Below are 9,644 nucleotides of genomic sequence, written 5' to 3' on the forward strand. Positions count from 1 at the left end.
CAGCAAGGGATTATTTGGAATTAAGGAAGTAACAAATTTGCTTTAAAAAAAAAAAAAAAAAAGTTGCATTCCTGAAGGAGACCACTGGAGCCTGAGCGAAGCCTGCTGTTGGTGACGGGTAGCTTCAGCTCCTCGCTTCTCCTTGTCCTTGCCCCTGTGCTGCTGTGCCTGGCCAATGGGAGTAAAGGGAGATGTGGGGCATGCACGGGTGGCACAGGTTTACGAAGGTCAGTAAACTTGGGCTCCATCAGACCACCAGAGAGAGTGGGTTTCCCAGCTGGAAACACTCAAACATGTGGCCCTGCATGGAAAAACACCCTCGCTCCAGCCTCCAGGAATGCATCTCTGCCACGGTTAGTAAAAGTGTCCCAGAATATCTCAGCGTCGCAGCGTTACACAAGAAGACAGCCAGACTCCGCGTTCAGATTCAGGATTAAAAACAACTGCTGGATTCCCACCCAGAAGCAAAAATAAAACAAGTGGAGGCTGAGAGCACAGGCACCGTGGGCTCCCTCAGCTCAGCTCCGCAGCTTCTGTGGCATCTGCTGGAACCACAGCAGAAAGGAGACACGGCAAAAGCCAAACCCAAAGTAGGCTGCAGTGACGTGTCCTCCAGGCAGCCAAGTTTTTGGATCTCTACAAAGACTAAAACACGCCAGGAATGTTTGTTTTGACCCTGCTTTGATTCTAAGAGCAGGTGGTGGATCCCAAAATATCCTGGTGCTGTGGCTTTCTTTGGCAAGGCGTCAGCACCAAGAGAGATCTGATGTCATCTTGATGTCAGAGCTTGAGTGTGATACATGGATATGTCAACACGATGACCCACTCCCTGGGACGTGGGCCTCTCTCATTTGCAAAGGAGAGCTGAGGACCAGCCCGGCCACGCAGTGAGCCCGCAGAGGTGGCCATGGAGGGAGGACAGTGACAGGCTCAGGGATGTGCTTGTGGCATACCCTGGCAGCAGATGGGCAGTTCCTGAGGAAACACACAAATGGAAGGCATGCAGCCATCAAACATACCCTGTAACCAGAGGGACATCTCCAAAGGCTAGCTCTGGTGGGGAAGACCTGGGCACAGTCTGTGCTCCTGACTCCAGGAATTACATAGGTTCCTGGAACCTGAACAGGACCACAAGAGATTCTGTGTGCTGAGGTTACAAGCAGAACTTGTATGGTCTGAGTGGTAAAGACCACTTGTTTGGTTTTCACGGTGGTGGTGACAGGTCCCCAGACTTATTAAAATGTGTCGTCAGTCCTCAAGTTCTTTGGACAGGTGGGGGGTAGTTTTGCTGACAATTAGAGAAAACACAGTGATCAGGTCCGCGTTAGGAGGAGGATTTTGTCAGGGGCAGAGAAAACTGAGGGTAGAAGGAAGGGTTAAGCCTATGAGGAAAGCATAGGCAGAGGCTTGGGTTCTCTTTCAGGGATTCAAGTTAATTATGCACTCAGTAATTTGCTAAAGCAGCTACAAGGCTACAAAGGTGCAAATTTAGACTACCTGCTGTTGTGTTCATAGTAGGCTAGAAAACCTTCAGCTGGCTGAGAGTTCAGGAGACTGGGTCTGACCAACTAGATGAAATCAATCAGCTAACTATGTAGGGAAAAGAAGACCACATGCTCCAAAAATGCAGTGAATTCACTATGATGTGTAAATGAGGGGCAACTGTTGAAATCTACAGCATTACAGTGTTGTGTTACAGGGACAAGAACTGCACCAAGAAGATTAATGTTTTCCTTGAGGCCACCGTGATCACCAATGATGTTTGTCACATTTGGAAAATGAAAGAAAACATAAAATCCTTAAGGATAATATTACGTGCAACAAACTGTTATCTGCAGGAGTCTGCTAGATGTCTCTGAGAAAAATCTGTATCCAAAAGGTGGAATTCTAAGGAAAGTTTCTAGTGTTTTCATTTCACTCATTCGATCTACACCACTGAAAGGGCTTTGCTTTGGAAACACAGAAAATAGAGCCAACTTTCCACTTCCAGCATCTCCCATTCAGAAGGAATGTGCAGAAGACCTTGATATGATATGAATTAAAATGATTATGTCTTTGCCAGCCCTAAATTCCAGGAAGTGAAGCACACCATCCTCATCTGCCGTTCCAGGCAACATTTGCTTTTACTCTAGCCTAAATACCAGACTGTTTTCTAAATCCCCAGAAGCTGACCGTTTGCTCAGATTCCTCAAGCTCTCCCAGCAGAGCAGCGTGCTCTCCAGGCATTTCAGGCACTCTTGCATGCCATCCAAAATCATCTCCTGCCCCCCGGGGTTTTAGAGACGCCTTTGGAAGAAAAACAATGGGCTTCCATGGCACGTGGGTCTGGTAGGACACACTGCCTGCACAGAAGCCCCTTGGTGGTACCTCCTGATAGTGCCAGGAGAGCATTTGCTCTTTGAACCCATGCTAGTTTGCAAACCTGTAGGGGAGTGGGTTTCATAAAGGAGATTCAGAGCTTCATGAAACCTTTCCATAGGATAACTGTGCTGTTATTGCTTCTTTGATTCCTCTCTGGCATCTTCCATTACACTACTTTCTGTGAATAGGCAGTGGGTATCTTATCCCCCAGCCCATGTCCTCCCAAAGAGATGCAGAAATCCTCTGGCCTTGAGTAGACATTTCCTGTGTAGATTTGGGTGCTTGGCCACCTCTGTGACACCATGGATGCCTCACCTTCAAATCTTACTTCTTGGTCCAGGGAACCTGTAGGGAAGATGATAGGCATTGGAAGGACTGAAGCAAAGTGATAAGGTTTGTAGAAAATGAGAAAAAGCATGTCTCATCTGACTCCCATAGTAACCATGCAACATGAGCATCCCAGGAGGATCTTCTTTTCCTCAAAACCCCAGGAAATCTCTGTGTAGAGGCAGGACAATCTCTCAGCACACACTCCTACTATGCTTCACCTGGCCAGGGAGTCAGGAAGGGGAAGGGTGACAAGGTTCTGGGGTTAGCCCCAGGGGTATGAAGCTCTGTCACAGACAAAGCAACAGATTTGATGAAATGACCCATTTTGGGATTTCCTCTTTCCCAGCCCTCAGCCCTGGTGGGTATTGCCTAGCCAGTCCCTGGCTCTGCAGAGGAACTGGGCTGATGTTTTCCGAGTGTGGAACGCATCATGCCAGCAACATCTGACGCTCTTCAAAGAGATTACAGACTACATCTGGCGGAGGCGCTGGATTTGCTGCTGTCATGTAGAGGAAGGATGCAGATAGAGAGGCTCATGCAGTAGCCAGACAGCTATTAAAATGTACAGATTTTGATCCAGGGGACAATAAGGTCAATCAAAACCTTAAATTTGTTGGGATTCCTATGCCTGCTGTATGCTGGTAAATCACCACTTGGCCTGCTTCCCCCTCCTGTCACCAAAATCTGCTGACTTTGGTGTCCCAGAAGTGCAGGGCTGTAGCAGAGCAAACAGCAAAGCATGACAAAGGGTGTGGGGTTCCTACTAGTTTCTACTGAATTAAGATTAAAAAAAAAATACAGAAAGCTGCAGCATTAAGTACTTTACTAGGTATTTTCTGAAGTTTCTGAGGGATTTATGTACTGAATAACCAATGATATCACTCAGGGGTAGTATAGTAGCTTTTAATCTTGAAAAAATAATTAATTAGACACAATAGCATATTTTGACAAGCACTGTTCTTTCCAAAATACAAAAATAATGTTATTATTGCACTAACTACATAAGAAATAATCAAGGACTCGGTATGCATTTGGTCAAAAACTGTCCCTCTGTATATAGTAAATAAAAGTTTTTCCATAAAAGACCATACTGCTTGGGTTAATATCCATGTTCCCAAATTCTGTATAAGGTGATTAAAAAAATTTCAGCATGGTATACGTATATGTACATCACCTCATGTCAGAGGTCCTCTTTCTGCATCACACTGGGAGGAACTCAGGACAGGGAGTGCAGCTGAGCAGGGCGGCTTCAGCCCAACATCCCTCTGCAGCCAAGCATCACGAAATCACTGCTCAAAGCGGGCTCCTGGCAGCTGCTAATGCAAATGGAAAAACGTCAACTAACCAAAACAGGTCACTGCTTTCTCCTGGAGATTTATAAAAAGACTTTAGTAGGAGTTTTTAGTTTTCTCTGAGAAATCTCTCTTTTCCCCTGAACATACAGAAAAAGAAGGAAAAACAACAAAGAATGACAGAAGTCCCCCCGGAGGTGTGACTCTCCCCACAAATGCCAGGGTGATCCAAGCCCCGTGCTCTGGCTGTGCCTGTTTACTTCTTTGTGCAGCAATGAAGTCCTGCTGGCTCACCTTCCAGCTGTTGCAACAGACAGCCACATCCTGAGACTCTTCCTCTGTCCGTCTTACTTTGGAGTGAAGCACTTTCCCACTTACTGAAGTGGGGACAGAGGAAAACTGGGTCAAGAGAAAGTGCAGAGGCTTCAAGCTGTGCTGGCGACATGGGCGGACCAAATGCTGGGTGTAGCTCTGGACTGAGGCAGGGGTATACACCCAAGGGAGAAGGAGATCATGATGGGTTTGGTCAATATACAGGTCCAAGACTTCTCTAAGCAGTTTTGAAAACAGAAAATGGTGAAACAGGGATGAGGCCAAAGAAATGCAAGTAGCTCCTTTCCAGCTCCTCTTTCTTCTGACACCCCCTCGTCTGGTTAAATTCAATGTGTAGGACAAGGCTTCAACAGGCAGTGACTGTAATCCTCAGTATTTTTAAGGTGCATCAAAAGAGAGGAGAATTTGAAAAACAACAACAACACACATAATTTCATTAAAATATTGAGGAGTGCATGGTATGCTGTCTCAAGAAAATGAGATATGCAGTATTTCCAGTAAATCAGATAATATTCATACAAGAACAAGAATGTGACTACACTAGATATTTAGGCTGATTTTTACTATATTTGACAACTGCTTTGAAGAGAAATCAGCATTTTAGAAAGATTTTTCATTTCCTATATGCATAGCAAAAGGATTTGGAGGTGCAGAGGTCAGTCATTTTTTTAAAGGGTATGGTTCTATAGATCAAAATATTATACCATGGCATTAAATTTGTTTCATTACAAACTTTAATCACTATCAGGTTGTTATGATTACTGAAGAAAAACTTTGAAAAATAAACCAAGTCCTGATAGCACAGTTTTGAAACACTGTCTCTGGCATTACTTTTGCAATCCTTTTGAAATTTATTTTATTTTATTTTATTTTTGTCACATTATTTGCTTTTACTAGCTTGTTTCCCTAATCTGTGAGTTTTACATTATAATCAGTGTCTTCTTGGCAAAGAAAAATCTGAATAGCTTCCTCAGAGAAAATAATACACCAAGTTTGTATAGCATACTATATACTGCTTGTCACTCTGCTGATGACATGTTTTGCAGGCACAGGTATAATTTCAAGTTGGCAGTGCAACCTTAAACTTCAATTTCAAGAATGCTACTTAATTAGCATGACCTGCCAGATTCCCATAAACTAGTAATGTTGTGCAATGCTTCTCCCATGCTGCCATCCCTTAGCACAGATCTATTTTCTTTCCTTTTTTTTTTTTTTTTTTTTTCCAGAACAGAAGAGCATTGCAGCATTACTGGGGCAGTGTAGGCAATTTTACAAAACACATCTTCTATAGAAAGATTACCGTAATCCATTATTTCCTCCTATAGCTAATCCAGGAAGTGTCAAGAGCAGCTTGATTTACTGTCTAGAACAAATGAATGTAAAAATAAAACATAGAGAACCATATGAGTAAGCTACATACAGAAGTCAGTCGTTATTGTACTTTCTGTACACTATGTGAAAGAATACTTTTCCCTACAACTTTCTTAATTTCTATATGCTTTAATTTACAATTGTTTTGTTGATTGTTTGTTTCCAACTATTGTTTGTTTGCTATTAATATTTTGTCGTTATTTTTTTTTTACTCTGGTAAGTACCAAGATTAGGGCTCTGTGGTGATGGATGCTTTGTATACACACATGGATGGATAGATAGATATCTATAGATATAGATATAGATAGATAGATGTAGATAGATAGATAGATAGAAATAGATAGATAGATATTAGATAGAGCCTGTTCCACAGCCTGCAGACACATGATCCCCCATCTCCTGTCTCAGTCCTTGGTCTCAGGAGAAGACAGCAGATCTAGGTCTGGTTCACTGTGCAGAGGTGAAGTTGCTCTGGCCCTGGATTTGGTCAAGGATTGGGTGCTGCTGGACCATGAGAATCAAGGGACTCTGGTCATGCAGTGGTGGTGGGTCTGCACCAGAGGATGCTACAAAGGACACGACAGGATTCACAAGGAGACATCTCATTTAAATGAGAAAATTTTTCAAAATGTTCAAATTAAAAAGGAATGGGAAAAGGAAAATCTGGGATTTGTGGCCAAGATAAGAATGGAAGAACAGCTGTACTGAGTCAGACCATAGGCCCATCTTGTCTTTGACCATGTCCACTAACAAGTAACAGACTAGTAAAGGCAAATATGTAAAGCTGCTTTCTCAGAGTATCAATCTAGACTTCAATGATTTGCATCTCAGAGACTGCTGGAGCCAAGGGTTTGTTTCTTCATGTTTAATAGTTCTCCATGTCCATGAATTTTTCCAGTTGCACTTTGAACCCAAGCAGTTTTTTTAGCCTCTGGCACCAAAGATTTCCCTGGACATAAGCATCAGCAGACCCTTAGGAGAGACAAATACCACTGACAACAGTATGGACACTTGCAAGGTTGGAGAGGCCCAAAGGCAAAGTCAAAATGGGGAAATCAGGCTTTAGAGATGCCACTAAGGAGAAGCATAAATTAGAGCAGGCAGTAAATAACAGGGAAATTAATAGGAAGGGTCATCATAAATTTTATAAAGTGAAGTGCAAAATGTTTAAAACAAACAGCAAGAGATTCTTCACCTAAAGAAAGAGGGTTTTGTGGAAAGAATTGGGGGCCCACTGGATCATGAGGAATGAAAAGGAATATTCAAAATAAACACACTATTGAGAAGCTGAGTACTTTTCCTTCATCTTTGTCTATCAACAGAATAGTGGAAATATGCCTGCCCTGAACTCGGTCACTTCCTTTAAGAAATATGAGATCTTCTTGGAAATTAAAATCTCAGAAGAAACCAGAGTTTGCAGGGAGTAACTTCTGCAGGAAGTTTACTTCTGTATAGAAGTAAATATCATGCACGTATTCCATGATATTTTGGCTGGTAGTCAAAAGGTTTCCAACCACCAGAAAGAAGGGTTTAGCCCTCTCAGATGGTGGGCTGGTCAAACTAGGTGACAGCCCAAGAGGTGAGGACAGAAGAACACCTAACTTTGCCATGGGAAGAAAGGACCTCTCATGGTCTTCGTCTCAAAAGACCATGCTCCATATAATCCTCAAGACCATGTATTTTACCAGAAAGCTGGGGCAGCAGAGACAACTGAACATTGGAGCTGTTATATCCTACTCCCAGCTTGTGGAACCAAGCTAAGAGACATTGGCTTCTGTTATGGGGTGGAAGCATAGCCTTCACCAGTAACATCCGCTCTATATGTGCTGGTTCTTTCCTTGATGGTGGGAACTGAAGTCTGACTTTCCAGAGCTTTTGGGTCCATGGAACAGGCAGAGATTTGGTCATACTGGGAATTAACGTTGAATTCTGACACTCCAAAAACCACTGCAGTTCAGAGAGAAAGTGATTTCTTCATTATAACATCTAAAGGTCCTGAATAAAAGGAAACCATTAATTACCCCAATGGTTCATCAGTTGGTTTGTTAGAAGTCCAGAGTTTGCTCAGGGTTTCCTAGTTTACTGGGCAGGTCATCAGAAAGACTGAGGGAAGGGGCAGAAAAAGAGCAGGATTGCAACCAAGACTGCAACCTGTTAACTTCACTGAGACCTGGCACGCTTCACCAAGAGCAGCTCAGCACGGTGTTAGGGTGTCAGCTTGTGAATCCTCCCTTCTCACCACACAACCCTCCAGAAATTGGCTAGAGATGATAGCATAACACAAAATACCTTGGCTACGTGCTGAATTGCCTTATTACGCTACCAAGAGTAAAGGGAAGACATTAAGGCATACATGTAGCTGGAAGCTGTATTTGTGAGAGTGATCTGGACCTCATGTTATTTATATCTGTAAAGTGATTAACCCTTGCACTTTTCTTTCAACACTTCAGCTCTATTTTCTTTTTAAAATGATACAGAGAACTAAGTCTGGGGGTATTTCCTAAGTAACTCTGTATGTGGCTGCCATCGTTGCTTACTCTTGGGGGTTTCTTTCTCTTCAGCACTCACATCTAAGTTTCATCAAATAAGTGCATATAGGGGCTGGGGCTGTGCCAATCTCCTCTCACTTGTGTATGCTCGCTGCCTCTTGGTTGCTGAGAGACACAGAAGTGAGATTTCCCCAAGGTGCTGGGAAATATTTCCTTCTGCTTGCTCAGACACACAGGGCAAATGCCACCCTTACTCTGTGAGTTTACCTTCTTGTCTCTGCATCCTTTTTCCCTGCTGCTTCCACAAATCAAAACATTTTATCCTGAACTTTTTGCTATCCACTGTTACTTCTTGCAAATGCTGTAAGGGAAATGCCTGTTTTTCTTTTCTCTAGCAATCAGCCAAATTATTTTTTTTATAAAGCTTTGGTACCTGGACTGGGATGCTGGTTCACATTTGTGGGTGTGTGTTCACCCCCCCCAAATCTGGGGAGACAGTCTGTGGTTCAGGGGGCACAGACCTGTATTTTGAAGCTGAAGGAAGAGATGATTTCTAAACCTCAGTTCTGTGGGGTTTAGAAATAATTTATGTTAACTGTGTCCTCAGTCTGTGCCGCATGGCTCTGCTAACACCCCCCAAAATCTATTAGAAAAATACACTGGTTGATTGCATCAATTTAAAATGTTGCATGTTTCCTGTGGAGTGACAAATTCCAGCATGAACCAATGGAAAATGAGGTCTCTGTATCAGCACACATGGAGGCAGGAGGGGATTAGAGTCCTTTCAATAATCAAAAATGTATAAAGTTGGGGCTTGGTTCAAAGCCTGAATCAGAACCTATTGAATTGGCTGGAACGTTTCCAAAGGCTGCACTCAGCTTTGGACCAATTCCAGGCTGCAGAAAATAAATAGGTGAAATGTAATATCCCAAGATATATGGGAGCACACTTTGGATGAGTTTGTAATTTCATTTTGGACTTCATCTCTGTGCTTCTTGTCAAGTCTGGGGCTTTTTTAGCCACTTAAAAACAGCTCTAGCATGAAGAAAACACAAAGTAGACATCTACACTAAGCAGCAGGGCATGATACAGGGATCCCAGAGCCACTGCTGCCTGCACGCCGTCCCTTCAGCTGCATGGCACTGTGCCCAGGCTAATAAGACCTGCTGAGCAACAGAATTTGTTAGCATCAGAGTAGCTTGGCCTTTAGAGCTTCTCATCTCCTCTGCTCCTTGCACCCATCTCCACATGGCCACTCCATTAGTTTCTGTCCTGTCTGCTGAGCTGCTTGTAGGGTTCTGATTTTTCTCACAAATTGGGCCAGGTTAGCAAAAATATTGTTCTATAAATCAATTAAGTTAACCTGGTCCACCTCTGCCAACTACAAAAAGGGAAGGGTTTTGTGGCAACAGCTCCAGGGACAGACACAAGAAGCAGGGAGATGGTGGGAGGGTAAGAACAAAAGCTG

The sequence above is a fragment of the Aythya fuligula genome, chromosome 4 (genome assembly GCF_009819795.1).
Source record: "Aythya fuligula isolate bAytFul2 chromosome 4, bAytFul2.pri, whole genome shotgun sequence".
In the NCBI taxonomy this organism is placed as follows: Eukaryota; Metazoa; Chordata; class Aves; order Anseriformes; family Anatidae; genus Aythya; species Aythya fuligula.